Consider the following 15,254-nt stretch of genomic DNA (forward strand, 5'->3'; position numbering starts at 1 on the left):
GATTAATTAGCTTGATTGTGGTAATCATTTAACAATGTATACGTATATCAAAACATCATGTTGTGTACCTTTAATATACACACTTTTTAATTTGTCAATTATACCTCAAAAAAGCTAAAAAAAAACCCAATATCTACTTTCAATATTAACACCTACTTGACAAAAATTAATAGCTAGGTATTAACTGCTAAATGTATGTGCAGCACCTAACAGCACAGCAGAGCACAAACGATGCATATCATATTTACTTTTAAGAAAAATTAAACTTTGATACTCTCACCATTTTGTATGATGCAAACTTTGCTGAACACATACATATAAGATGCTTTCTTCAAATGAATTAAAACAAATAACTTTATCAATTATCTGCCCCCTAAAAAAGCCAGAAAAACCCAGAAATGAAGAGTATATACAAGAAATAATAGAAAATTTTAAAAAGTCATTTTGGAAACAAAGATGAAACTAAAGGGAACAGGAAAATGAATAACCACAACAAATCATGCCTTAAGAAAAAAATAAAGTTGAAATAAAGGATAATTTTAAAAATCAAAAAGAAATTAACTATAAACTAAACATGCAACTACTTTATGACCCAATAATTTTACTCCTAGGCATTTATCTCAGAGAAACGAAAACTTAAATTCACACAAAAACCTGTACACAAACCTGTACAGGAATAGCAGCTTCAGTTGTAAGAGCCCAAAATTGGAATCAGCAAGGATGTCTTTCAACAAGCAAATGGTTAAACAAACTACGGTACATACATACCAAGGAATATTACAGGGCAATAAAAACGAACAAACTACTGATACATCCAACAATTTAGATGAATCTCCAGGAACTTATGCTGAATGAAGAAAAGCCAATTCCAAAAGGTTACATACTATCTAACTCCATACTTATATAATATTTTTGAAATGACAAAATATACCCGAGTTTTATTTTACAATAAAAAGGTTTTCAAAAAATCAATTAACAGCTCAAGTTGTCCATAAGGAGGTTTCGCCACTTAACTCCTAGCTCGTTACCCACCCTGACCTGTATATACCCCACTTTCAGGTCAGATTCCCCAGCCCACCTCTGTCACAGCCCTGCTGTGTGCACCCACACGTTCTCCTGTAAGTAGCTTGGATCCTACTGCTACTGCCACTACCTTTAGGGCTTAACAGAAAAGTACTGAGATTTCAGACATAGTGACAATGTTTCTCAACCATTTTTAAACCATATACCCTTTAGAGAAATGTAAAACTACCATGTATACACAAACATGGGCACACAAATACTCACCCACAGTGGTATGCCCTAGATCAAATCTTTTGCATATCACCATTAGCCGAGAAGATTGGGGTGGATATGTAATTTCTATTGTGAAAATATGATTTTTTCATCTTCCAAATATAAAATGAAAATCCTGAATGGTGTTTTCAAACTGAAACTCCCCCCCCAGTCCACCACTACCATACATGAGATTCTGATCACCCTCCCTAGAAGGGTGTGTCTCCACCAGCATTCTAGTGAAAGTTATTGCATATGATGGACACATACAGACAAACATAGGATAATAATAATATTAACAGTAACAATTATTAAGCAATATGTACCAGACACTTTATATATATTTCTCTCTAATCCTTACAAAATCTGCAAGGTAGGTATTATCATCATCCCCATTTTATAGATGAGGAGAACTGACACTCAGAGAAGTTAAGACATTTCCAAGTCTCTCAGCTAAATAAGCAGTATTGAATAAGACAAAAAAGTTCTTTAAATGGAAAATGGGTTACTTTTCTCAAACAACCATTTAAAAATATGTACATTTGAAGAAAGGAAAGATCAGTATCAGGGATGTGCCATTTCAGGCTTAAGTAAAAGAAGCATCTCATAGACTGATTCAACAGTCTGAGAGGTCCAAGAGAAGGTAGATGGCACAGTGGAAAGAGCACCAAAGTGGGAGCCAGGAACTGAGCTTCCAGTCCTGGCTCCAACACAAAGAGGTCATGTTGTGCTGGGTAAGTCACTCTACAGTTTCCTCATCTTAAAATGAAGAAGACTGACAAGGAGCATTCTAATGTCCCTGTATATGACTCCATGATTCAAGAGTGATTTCTGTGGCTGTTGACATGAAAGGAATCATATGGAAATGTAAATGGGAAAGGCATCTCAGGCACAGTTAAGCGCTTTAGGTAGCTCAAAGGTTGGGAACTTGAGGGCAAGAGAGCCACTAAGTAGCCAGCTTAAACTAAATGAAGAAAGACGGATCTCACTGTAGGACAGAAATGGGCAAACGCATATACAAAAATTAGTGAAGGGGAAAATATTCATGTTCATAGTAATAAATTCATGTAAGGAATATATGTGACTGCTGGACAAGCAATGCCCTTGCTATTATTTTACAAAGCACCAGAATCATGAGTAGCAACTCGGGAAAAGACTAAAATAAAGAGCTTCATGCCAAGGCCAGGCTTCAATAAAACACTTAGGCAAATAAATGAATCCTTCAAAGTCAATGCTGGCCACACCTTCCACAAACCCTGCCACAGGATCTCAACACTTACAATTCAATGAGTCTTATTTTCTCAAAGTCTCCACTGAGATCAATAATTATTTTCAAAATACCTACTTGGTGTAGAGCATTATGCCAGGAGCCACAAAAATATAAAAAGAAATATAAGGCATGTCCCTAACTACGAAGAACTTAGTACAAAATGCATGGGAAAATAAAATACCTGAAGACAGTGAGTGCGTGCCTGTGTATATAGGCATATGCACAATTTGCTTTGGAATTTAAATCACATTTTCCCACAGAAATAAAAACACAGAAAATGGTTAGACTTCCAGCTCACGCCTCAAACTTATTTAATGCTTATTTAGTTGAGCCTCAGTAGTTTTCTTTAATTCTCAAAGTGATTATCAACCAGTTTGAGGAGCTGATAGGAAATAGTGCTATATAGCTGGAAAAAACAAATGCAATATTATAGTTTTACAATTAAAAAATTAAAATTATTTTTCGTGAAACAAAACCTTACTATTTTCATTAACAAATTTAGAAGTAAATGGTAGCTATAATTTATACACACAGTACTATGCACTAAGTACTGCTCCAATTGCTTTACATATAATAACTTATTTATCCTCATTACTGTACTCATTTTATTATTAAAACAACCCCAAGGAGGAGGTAACTACAATATCCCAGTTTTAAGGTGAGTAAACTAAGGCATAGGGAGGTTAAGTAATTTGCCCAGTCACAGAGCTTGACAAAGCTTCTTGGCTGGTAGAGATAGAGAAGATAAACTATTTTCTTTGTAACCTCATCACCCAACATTCTTCACTGGGGCTGCAAATAGGGCTGGAGGCATGAGGGCACTCATATCCTTTATATATACTTATAATTTTATAAGTAGTATTTTCGAGCAATACATAGACTAAAATGAAATGATTCAGAGTAGTACAGCCCCAAAGAATTCCATATTGTTTATATTACAGATAGGCTCACGCAAGGGCACAAGGATATACGAACATGGATGTTCACTACAGCAGTGTTTGTGATGGCTAATGTCTGAAAACAACCTAAATGTCCATCAACAGAGGACTGGCCAAATACATTTTGATGTTTCTACAAGGGAATGCTGTATAGCTTTTTAAAAGAATGAGGTGGTTTTATACTTACGGATATAGAAAAATACCTAATATATAGTATTGAGTGGCAAAAGAAAGGTGTAAAATAGTATGTATATTATGATTCCACCTGTGTGAGAGAAAAAAGGAGGGGGGTATATACTATATATGTGCTTGAATATGATCAGAAAGTTTCTTAAGAATAAATACAGTGCTTACTCTTGGGAAGTAGGGAATGGGGAAAAGGGTCAGTAGACAGAGGAGAAAGAGATTTCTGTTTTAACATTATATCCTTTGGTATTGAATTTAATTTTGCCAAAAGCACATATTGCTGATTTTAAAATAGCTTAATTAAAAATAGAGTATTACAGAGCCTAACATCCTTTTATATAGTGGTTCCTAACAATAGACTAGTATGTAATGACCAGTGGTGAGATGTGCCCTAAATAATTTATCCCTAATAGTAGTTAACCTAGAGAAGTTTATGATTTATTTTTTATAAACAAGAGTAAAATCTACATCCCTTTAATTAATCCATTAATGCAAAAGGTTAAAAAGAGAGGAGGCCTTTAAGAGTCAAGCACAAAGAAAAAAGAATTCTCTCTTAAAGATGATTACTTTTAGCAGAGGCTGTTATCCAGGCCTTAGAATAAAAAAAAAAGAATGGAAGTTCCCCCTAGTCTGGAAGTCCTCAGAAATACAAACAGACTTCTTGAAGAATAAGGAAACACCTTTATGTGATCTCCAAATTAGGTTGAGAGTGTCCCAGGGAATGGGCAAGAATTTCTTTTGCATCTTTTAAAATACATGTTTTGGAATAAGTAATGTATTTACACTGCAATTCATATAGTATCCATAATTAAATATACAATATTTGGAGGATGCTTGCTCAAAAAGGTTTACTGATAGAGTATGCAATTAAAAATATTTGGGGGGCCGGCCTGGTGGCACAAGCAGTTAAGGGCGCACGCTCGCGGTGGCCCAGGGTTCCCCAGTTCGGATCCCAGGCGCGCACGGACGCACCACTTGTCGAGCCATGCTGTGGCAGCGTCCCATATAAAGTAGAGGAAGATGAGCATGGACGTTAGCCCAGGGCCACTCTTCCTCAGCAAAAAGAGGAGGATTTGCAGATGTTAGCTCAGGGCCCATCTTCCTCACACACACACAAAAATATTTGGAAGCTAGTGATGTAGTCAAATTTAAGGCAGTGAAGAGGAAAGCATTAAATGGTCATTCCGTGGTCAAGAGGTGAAGCAAAAGCTGTGAAACAGTCAGTGTGCAAGGCAATTTTTTAGTTCTCTTCAACTTTTAACTGTATATCTATTCCAGGATCAAATCCTGTCATTTTCCAAAAGAACGTTTCCTGATTTTGAGCATTCGTAATCATTCTGACCATCCGAATTTAATTACTTCATGCTTCTGGAAAAGCCTCCAACCTTTCTGCAAGGGATTTCACTGCCATCTTGCACAGAACCGTTAAGATTCTTTAAAAGCTCAGAAAGTTTCCAACTACCTCCAAAAGTGAAAGTACTTATCCAGTTATTTTAAATATTTCTGTCCTACTCTTAAGTTGTTCTCTCCCCATAGGCCAGCTGGAACTCTTTAAATAAGTCAGACAAATATATTCCTCATTTGTCAAGGGGCTCAACCTTCCCTTCACATTCCTACACACCACGCCCATTAAGCAGAATAAACATCCTCCACACCACCAAATCAAGTTCTTTTTCCTCCAGAACTTTCCTCAGGGTTCCATTTCCTCTAACAGCCTGCCCACCTTATTCCTGGGATTTTAGTGTTGATGGGGTCACAAGAATCATCCCTCTCTCCGAATCTCTCCAGCAACTCATTAGCAGGATCGTTGGACAAGCCCTCGTTGGCGTTAATATCTCCAATGTTTCTATGATCTCTGCCCTCACGACCTTTGATTTGTTTGGGTCCCGCCTCCCCTTCCGGACACTAAGTTTGTTCCGGGACTGAGCGCAGGGGCCCGGCAGGTTCTCTCCTACGTCAGCCGCTGTGTACCCAGGCCGGCCTGAGCAGGCCGCTCAGGGAACAGGGCCCTGCGGACAGGACTGACCCGAGCGCCTTTCTCCGTCGCTCCCGGAGAAGAAACGTCCTGCGAGGGGGCACACAGCGCATATGTCTCCAAGGCCGCGCAGGGCGACCCCGAAGCCCTCTGGCGGGGCGAGCTAGAGTGTGGGCGACTAGAACTAGGCCTGATAGGTAAAGTGAGGCGGATGATGGGCCGGATTCGGGACTGAATCGAGGGGAGGCGGGGCGAGGAGGGGACCCGAGTGGGGCTGCTTCGGCAGCCCCCGCGGGCCTTGTGGCGGGGGTGACTCTAGGAGGGAAGGAGTCGGGGAGCTTCCCCCCACTCACCTGAAAGAGGCTGCCACCGGAGGCTTTAGCTGCCCCGCCTCCCAAATTTAAGCCACGTCAGCTCGGGAATCCCATACGCCACACCTACCGCCGCCGCACCCCGCCAAGGGACTCAACCACTCGCAGTTGGGATGGGAGATGGAATTAGGACAAGGACCAATCAGGGCTATCGGCAGAGCGTTCCCAGGGAGACCAGGCACGCCTTGTTTGTAACTAACCCATCAATAATGACAGAAACCAATCAACGCCCGGAAATGCTCCTCTTCCTCAAAGAAACAGCCAATGGACTCTAAAGAGTGGAGGGGGGCGGAGTCAGACGCGAGCAAGTGTTCCGGAAGAAAATCGGGGGAGACCCGGAAATGCCGAGAGGGCGGACGGTCTGGGAAAGGGCAGGTGTTTCCAGGGTGAGGTAGCTCTGCCGGTTTCCTCCGGTTCCTCCTCCAGAAACCAGTTCCTCCGCCACGTAGGCAGTGACCGCCCGCGACTACAGCTTAGGCTTTTGCGGAGACCCCGTACAGCGGGCGCCAGCTACCGTTAGGATTGTCGAGTGAGCTTTGAGAAGGGCGTGGGGATGTGGGTTTTGCTCTTTTGAGTCGTTAAATATTAGAGCCGGGAAGTAGGTCGTCTTATATGACTTTTTAGGGATGAAAAATGAGAACCAGATTAAAGTGACTCGTCCGAAAACAAATAGCGACTTAGTGTTGGAACTCCGACTAGAACCCGGCGTCTGAATGAAAGAGGATCAGAGATGTCTCTAAGGACATGAGCGAGAGAGAATAGTATACTAGGAAAGTGCCTTTTAAGAAGTGGCACTTGAGCTGGGCCTTAAGCAAAAAGTGAGATTTGAGGGCTCCGGTACTGAGATGAGAGTCAATGAGGAGCTCCAGGAACAGTCACCGAAATCATACATTATCTCCTGAAGCCCCTAAGGAAAGGGAAAAAAGTAGCCAGCTCCCGTGATTTCAGGCACTCTTGACAATCAGAGTATTAGTTTGAATTTATTGAGTCTTATTGTATGCCAGGCACTCAGCTAGCCCACTGTATGCGTCCTCACCCTAATGCTTACGCACCCCTTTGTAGTTCAACATCAGCTCAGTAAGGTGTTTGCTGGCTACCCATCTAAAACCGCAGTCCCCTGCAGTTACTGTATACTGTTCTTGGACATGGAGATACAGCTGACATCAAAAGAGACAAAAATTCCTGCCGTTTTCGGACTAATAATTTAGTAAGGAGAGAGAAAATAAAGATAAATAAGTATAATTTGGCAGATGGCAAAATGCTTAGGGAAAAAATAAGCCAAGAAGGGTTATAGTGCATACAGGGGACAGCATTTTTAGAAAACCTGAGACCACGCCTGATGACTTGTTTTATGCTCTTGTGCTCCTTAAAACTTGGAATGTACAGGGCAGCCCTTCCAGAGCCTGACATAAGACCGGAGCCAGGGCTTGGAACGTCTTCTTCTGCAGGATCTCCCAAGAGCTTCTAGTTGAGGTCTGGGCAAGGGAATGTTGCTGAATATCAGCTGCAGCTGTTTAGGGCTGAGGCACCCAGCCCACTGCATGGACAGCTGAAACAGCTCCCTGATGATGTGCAGACCTCTCACGTAGCTGGTCTGAGTTATATTTAAATACAGTCCTCATTAAATAAAATCCTCATTAATCAGGATTACGTAGTTGTGAAGAAAAGTCTAAATTATGAGATTTGGCTTTTGTATAAGAATATCTGTGTATACTTGCTCTGCAGAGCTCTGAGTCCTTATTGGTTATGTTCCCCTACATCAGCAAAAATCCCGGAAGAATCCAGAGTACTAAACACCCCGTACTCAAAGCCTAAGAAAAGGTCATTTTTTAAACTCACCAGCCCTCCTAGGTAGTGAGTCATGGGTGTCTTCTCTGGAAGTGTGGAGGTACCTGATTATACTTTGGTGCCCATTTATTGACTAGGGTCTGCCTGCAGAATGCAGCTGCAGCAGATGGGAACTGGTGTCCCACCTATGCTGAGGACAGAGATACTGCTGCTCTGTGAATTATTTGGGCTCTGTTCTGGTGTTCCAAGGAAGCCAATATGGCATGGGGTAGATTAGACCATTTGTCTCCATGTCACAGTGGGTAGTCATCCTTCATACCAATTGACTCCTAGAAACAGATGCCAGAGGAGACTTTCTACAGGAATTGGGACTTTTGTTCTCCTGACTTTCCTCCTGGGAATGTTGACACTCCTGATTAAGCACAGACCCATGGTGAGACTGGGCTGGCTTTAGGAAAACTGAGACTAGGCCTGGTGACTTTTGTTTCATCCTTTTGTACTCCTTAAAACTTAGAAGGTACAGCAGCCCTTGGTGTGTATTTTCCTTCCCAGCTCCAGGTTCCTGGTCTCCACGGGTCCCTGTATATAGTCTGTCTTTGAGGATGGAAGAGATTGAGATTTGGGGACCCATTCTGTATATGGTGCTTCCTTACCTCCTGCTGGATGAGCATTGGGTTGGGGAGTAAGTGTGGCAGGTTGGTCTTGGGAAGGCTGTAAGTGTGGAGTGAGCAGATGTCCTGGTTCCAGGCTTCTGAGAGGCGTCCCTCATGCCTGAGGGATACAGAAGCTTGCCAGTTTCTGCTCCTACTTTGATGTTAAGGCCCCAATGCCTGTCTTCCAGCTCTTGCTGAGCATCTTCAAGCAGTAGCAATTTCCCCAAAGGTGGGCAGGGCTAAGCAGGGACTGTGGCACATGAGAGAGCAGGAGAGCTAAAGAGACAGACCAGGCATCCTTGCCTAGGGGATGACACGGTTGTCTCCCAGCCGTGGTCTGGCTGGGGGCTGCTCCTCTGACAGCTAAAGAAGAGATCACTAAGACTCCTATTGTGTCTGCAGGGCCTAGAGATGCTAGAGCTGTTTGATTCAAAGGCCTGGAATAGGCCAGGCTCCAGAGAATTGATTGAGGCCTCTTTTAACTTCAAGAGTCTTCCCCACAGCATCAGCAGGCTCTGGGTACTTCATGGAGCATGTGGAGCCAGGCAGAGAACCTTGGAAGCCATGATAGGCAAAGAGTGGGGAATGGCTCAGACAGGTGGGCTTGTTTTCTGTAGGGGATGAAGCAATGGTATTTTGTAGAGGCTAAGCAACATTCATGCCACAGTGAATCAGATACTATTTCTGTATGAATCATTGTTGAGCATTTTTAATATATGAGGAAGTCATATGGGGAATAATAGTGACTTTCTCATCCTGGCCACTTAGAGCCAAAGGCACGAGGAATCTGAAATCAAAGAGAAGAGAATTCCTAGGAGGTGTAACCATAAAGCTCTTATTCAACATTCATTCAACAAATACTTTGTAAGCACAGACCATGTGCCAGGCACTGGTGTGGCTTATTTTTGATCTAGGATCTAAGAATAAATCCTAGGCCTCTAAGCAAGATTTGTGATGGGGGTTTCTCCAGCCCATCAGTTTGAAGAATATTCTTATCGTGAATCTTAGGGGATGTGGCAGGCCACTCTTTTGGAGAGCTCCCAAGTACTATAAATGTTCTTTAGGATGTAGCTCTAATATATACTAGCACAAAGAGGCCAATAGAACTCAAGTTATCTATCAAACTGACATCTCTGATATGCTTCATAGGTACTTTCAAGGACTATATCACTAAAACCTACTCTCACTGATATTCCTAGCAAAGAGCATCACCAGAATTAACAAAGTCACCCCACCATTGGTGATATAAGTAATAAATTTGAAGATTTGCATATAGAGCATATATTGTGAGAAAGTCTATGGGCTTCCTAATTGTCTCTAAATTGTTCTAGGTGTGTCCTGCTCAGTAAACTTCCCTTGATCTTTATCATAAGATTTCTTTAACAGTTAAGAGATTTTTGGGGGGCTAGCTCAGTGGCATAGCAGTTAAGTTTGTGCGCTCTGCTTTGGTGGCCCGGGGTTTGCGGGTTCAGATCCCAGGCGTAGACCTACACATTGCTCATCAAGCCATATTCTGGTGGCATTCCACATACAAAATAGAGGAAGATTGGCACAGATGTTAGCTCAGCGACAGTCTTCCTCAGGCAAAAAGAGGAGGATTGGCAAAAGATGTTAGCTCAGGGCCAATCTTCCTCACCAAAAAAAGAAAGAGAGATTTTCTCCATTTACTGCTTTAGAGTACTAAGCATGTTGTTTAAGAAGGTGTATTCAACCTAGAGTCAAAACCAAGTTTATATTAATAGGTTTTGTGTGACCAGGAGTTAACAGCCTCCCCTCTGATCCCTGAAGGAAATGCAGCCCTAGCCTATGTCTCCTGCCTTATTCCTCTCAACCCTCAAGATTAACAACCTTCTCATTCACTTGCCTTACATTTTAATTAGGTTGACAGGCACAAGACATACAGACTGATTAATATGAATGAAGGATTTGGCTGCATAATTTATAGACCTGGTAATAAGACACTTTATAGGACTCCTGTAAGGACACAGGTGTTGAGTCTCTGCTCCCTGGGAGACTCTTTTCCGTTAAAATTTGTGCTTCCTCTATATGCCTGTGTAGTGCTGAGGGTTGCACATTCAAGAGCCAGCCATCTAAGACCTTGCCTTAACTTTCTTGTCTTCTGTATGTCATATGGGCATCCTGTAAAGCCAATTTATTCATTCCATATTTATTACTTTAATTTTATTTATTTTTATTAATATTTCTATTCTGCTGATTATTTATTCTTGTGAGTGTATTACATGAAAATCCAGAGCACTTAAAATTGCTTGGATCTCTTAATGTCAGGGAAAGCCCACTTTTCCATGTGTGCTAGACTAATCCACACTCAGCAAATAGTTACTAAGTGCCTCTTCATAATAAATTGGTTGAATAGATATAGTATTTTTTCATTTCCTCTGACTGGAACACTTCTGCTCCTTCAACTGATCAGTTCATTCTTCAGTTCACTTCCTTGAGGGGCTTCTTGTGTCCATCTCCCAGACTAAGTTAGTGATTCTCCTGTACATATCACTCCCTGCAAAATAACAGTCACCACACTGTAAATCATTTACTTGCTTAATGTTTCTCTCTTCTACTGGAACGTAAGCTCCATTAGCAGACACTATCTGTCTTCTGCGTCTAGCATAGCGTCTTGTACATTATAAATGCTTATAGATATTCATTGAATGAATAGCTGTATCTTAGAGTTTAACATCTCTGACATAATAGACACTTGGTCAAATACTGAGAACTCAGTCATTTAACAGATATTAATTGCATACCTCAAAGTGCATAATGCTTAGTGGAGGGACTAAAAGAAAAAATGCAGGGCACAATCCTAGCCCTCAAGAGGGCTTCCATAAAGTTGATGGGCCATTTTCATGCAACCAATTAAATACCTACATAAATCCCAAGTTCCAAAAGAGTGAGTGAATGAACGATTAATTGAAATGAATAAGTGGTTCCTTTTAGAGTTCAACTTGGGCAAGTTAGTCAGTGTCTCTCAGCTTCAGTTTTCACATCTATAAAATGGAAATTATGCGTGTTCCTGTCTTGTAGGGTTGTCGTAAGGATTAAATTGGGTGATGACCATAAAATACTTAGCAGAGATGGGCACATATCACACAGTAAATGTTATTATTTAAAGCAGTAGTAGTATCATTACATTCCTGGAAAGAGTCAAGGTGGGATGATTTGATGAAGGGTCTATGATTAGCATATCCTTACATTCTCAAATAGATTAGGTAAGGGACCAACTGGTAAAGAGTAATGCTGAAATGATCATCCTAGATCAGCAGTTTTTAAACTTTTGAGTTTCAGGATCACTTAATATACTTAAATATTAATGAAGGCCCTATATAAGGTTCTCCAGAAAATCAGAACCAATAGGATATATAAGAGGAGGTTTACTGTAGGAATTGGCCCACACAGTTAGGAAGGATGAGAAGTCCCACAATTTGCCTTCTGCAACCTGGAGAACCAGGAAAGCCAGCGGTGCAATTCAGTCCCAGTCAAAGGCCTGAGAACCAGGAGCTCCTATGTCTGAGGGCAGACATCCCAGCTAAAGAAGAGACAGCAAGAATTCGTCCTTCCTTCTACTTTTTTGTTCTATTAGGACTCTCAAGAGATTGGATGATGCCTGCCCACATTGGTGAGAATGGATTTTCTTTACTCAGTCTATTGATTCAAGTACCAACCTCTTGCAGAAACACTGTCACAGACACACCCAGAAAAAATGTTTTACCAGCTATCTGGGCATCCCTTAGCCCAGCCAACTTGTCACATAAAATTAAGCATCATGAATCCCAAAGAACTTTGGTGTAGGTAAATTATATCCAGTGATGTGCTAGTAAATGTTTAACAACCAGGGGAAATGTTTCTCCAGGGGTGAAATTTTGGATGTGTACCACTTACTGATTTCTGCAGTATGGGCACACCTAGTATGACTGATTTCAAGCTACCAATGTGTCATAACTGAATATGCAGAAATGTTCAGGAACACACACACACAGTATATTCTATATACAGGTACAATAGACATATTACTTTTATTTTAAACATTATTTATTTATTTGTAAGTTTATATAATTTTATTTTTTAATAAATGCCTTTCAGTTGATATTAGCATATACTCAAATGTGAATTCATATTAATATATTCAAGAGTTGAGGTTTAATAAATTAATTTTTACTGCTTCATCAAGAAGATTCTTAAGTAGGAGTCATCTTTTGTCTTCAATACTGTGGATGTGTGGCTATGGAGAATACAATGGCTGCTAGAACAGTTGAGGGCCCTTGCCTTGATTTGTGCCTGCAGTTGCGCGCACCATTGCTTTTGTACCATCAGAGCAAATATCACCACAGTGTAAAAGGCAAATAACATCTTAGTGTTATTATGAAAATAGTTTTGACCCTTCTATACTGAAAGGGTCTCAGCCCTCGCCCCCTCCCATAGGGGTCCATGGATCACACATTGAGAACCATTGTTCTATACAGTGGACTCTACAGGAAGAGACTGACTTTAATTTAAAAAAAAAAATTATGTTGCTTATGTTACCTAATTTGAAACTCATTTACCCAACTACAACATGCAGATGAGCAACTCTCCAAACCGTTTTTAGTTTTACAAACATTAGGTATGCATCAGTTAACTTTTGCCCACAGAACACAAGCTCTTCAGTTTCTCCTCTATTTGGCTGACAAGGAAACTATAGAACCTCTGTTCAAAACACCCATTGAAAAAGTGAAGCAAGTAGAATTTTAAAAGTTTTATTAAGAAATAGGGAACAAGGGTTGGCCTGGTGGTGTAGCAGTTAAGTTCGCATGTTCCACTTTGGCGGCCCAGGGTTCGCCAGTTCAGATCCTGGGCGTGGACCTACTTACTGCTCATCAAGCCATGCTGAGGTGGCGTCCCACATAGAAGAGCTACAACTCTACAACTATGACACACAACTATGTACTGGGGCTTTGGGGATAAAAAAAAAAGAAAAAGAGGAAGATTGGCAACAGATGTTAGCATAGGGCCACTCTTCCTCAAAAAATAAAAAAAATAATAAGAAATAGAGAACATAATTTTTTAGATGTAAAACTTTTAAGTTCTTTAATTCATAAGAGTATAGTAGAGTGCTATATAAATATAGTCCTGTTGCCATGAACGTTCTTGACATTTTGGCAAAAAGAAAATAGGCCTTTGAGAACATCATGTTTCCCTCATTTCTTTGAGATATTTAGAAACTGAATGTTTTCTTCATCTTGCTAAAATTGATTTCTTTATAATATTATATTTAGTGAATATATTTTGAAGGCTAAAAGACATTTAAAAACAAACTGGGCTAATATTTCTATGTGGTTGCTTTTATTTTAAATGTAAATGTGGCCTATGAGAACAATTTCTATAGATGCTTCTATTTTCAAGATCTTATTTAAAATGTATAACTTTTTTGACATCATTTGAGACTTTGAATATCCCCATTACATATGAATTATTTTGCAACAGTCCTAAATAAGAAATGATTTAAGAGGCTATGGAAAAACCACAGCCACGAATCCATGGTATGTACACTGAATCATTCAAATGGTTCATTCCATCTTCTCAGATGCTGTTGTATTCACTCAGATGCCTCCCATCACCTTTATTGAGATATTTATTTCTTTACACAGCTTTGAGTTACTGTCTAGTATCCTTTCATTTCACCCTACAAGACTCTCTTGAGCATTTCTTGCAGGGCAGGCTTAGTGGTAACCAACTCTCTCAGCTTTTGTTTATCTGGGAATGTTTTAATTTTTTCCACACTCTTGAAGAATAGTTTTTCCAGATGTAGGATTTTTGGGTGACAGTTTTTTTCTTTTAGCACTTTGAATGTATTAGTCTACTGCCTTCTGGCCTGCAAAGTTTCTGATGACAAATCTGCTGATATCTTATTGAGGATCCCTTGTATGTGACAAGTCACTTTTCTCTTGCTGCTTTCAAGATTCTCTCTTTACCTTTGGCTTTCAAAAGTTTGATTATAGTGTGTCTCAGTATGGGTCTCTTTGTGTTCCTCTTACCTGGAATTCATTGAGCTTCTTGGATGTTTATATTTATGTCTTTCATTGAATTTGAAAGTTTTTTGTTGTTGTTTTTTTGGTGAAGAAGATTGGCCCTGAGCTAATACCTGTTGCCAGTCTGCCTCTCTTTGCTTGAGGAAGAGCAGCCCTGAGCTAACATCTGTGTCCATCTTCCTTTATTTTGTATGTGGGACACCTCCATAGCATGGCTTGATGAGTGGTGTAGGTCTGCACCTGGGATCCAACCCCATGAACCCCAGGCTGCCAAAGCAAAGCATACTGAACTTCACCATGCCACTGGGCCAGCCCAAATTTGCAAGTTTTCAGCCATTATTTCTTCAAATATTCTCCCTTCCCTTTTCTCTCTCTTCTCCTTCTGGGACTCTCACAATGTGTATATTGGTCCATCTGATGGTGTCCCACAGGTCTCTTAGGCTCTGTTCACTTTTCCTCAATTTTTTTTCTTTCTGTTCTTCGGACTCAATAATTTTCATAGTCGTATCTTCATGTTCACTGATTCTTTCTTCTGCCTGCTCAAACCTGCCTTTGAATCACACCAGTGAATTTTTCATTCCAGTGATTGTACTTTTCAGCTCTAGAATTTCTTTTTGGTTTCTTTTTAGGTTTTCCATCTCTTTGTTGATATTTCCATTTTGTTCATTTATCATTTTCCTGAGTTTCTCTACATCTTTCTTTAGTTCTTTGAGCATCCTTTAAGACAATTGTTGTAAAGTCTTTGTCTAGTAGATCTTCCATCAGGTCTTTTTCGGGG

The 15,254-nt window shown here is 40.4% G+C and overlaps 1 protein-coding gene across 5 annotated transcripts in view; it reads right to left on the reverse strand.

Annotated features, from left to right (window-relative positions):
- GOLGB1 (golgin B1) overlaps positions 1-6,101 on the reverse strand; it is a 74,763-nt gene extending 68,662 nt beyond the window's left edge. For 4 of the 5 annotated variants that reach the window (XM_087439677.1, XM_087439676.1, XM_087439675.1 and 1 more), the window contains exon 1: positions 5,998-6,101. The gene's annotated coding sequence lies outside the window, so the exon portion shown is untranslated. Of the gene's footprint in view, positions 1-5,392; positions 5,942-5,997 lie in introns of those variants that run through there. The other variant, XM_087439674.1, reaches the window with a different exon arrangement.
- Positions 6,102-15,254: the final 9,153 nt, after the last annotated feature.

Source organism: Ceratotherium simum, chromosome 15 (genome assembly GCF_057802395.1).
Source record: "Ceratotherium simum simum isolate JZ-2026a chromosome 15, ASM5780239v1, whole genome shotgun sequence".
Taxonomy (NCBI): Eukaryota; Metazoa; Chordata; class Mammalia; order Perissodactyla; family Rhinocerotidae; genus Ceratotherium; species Ceratotherium simum.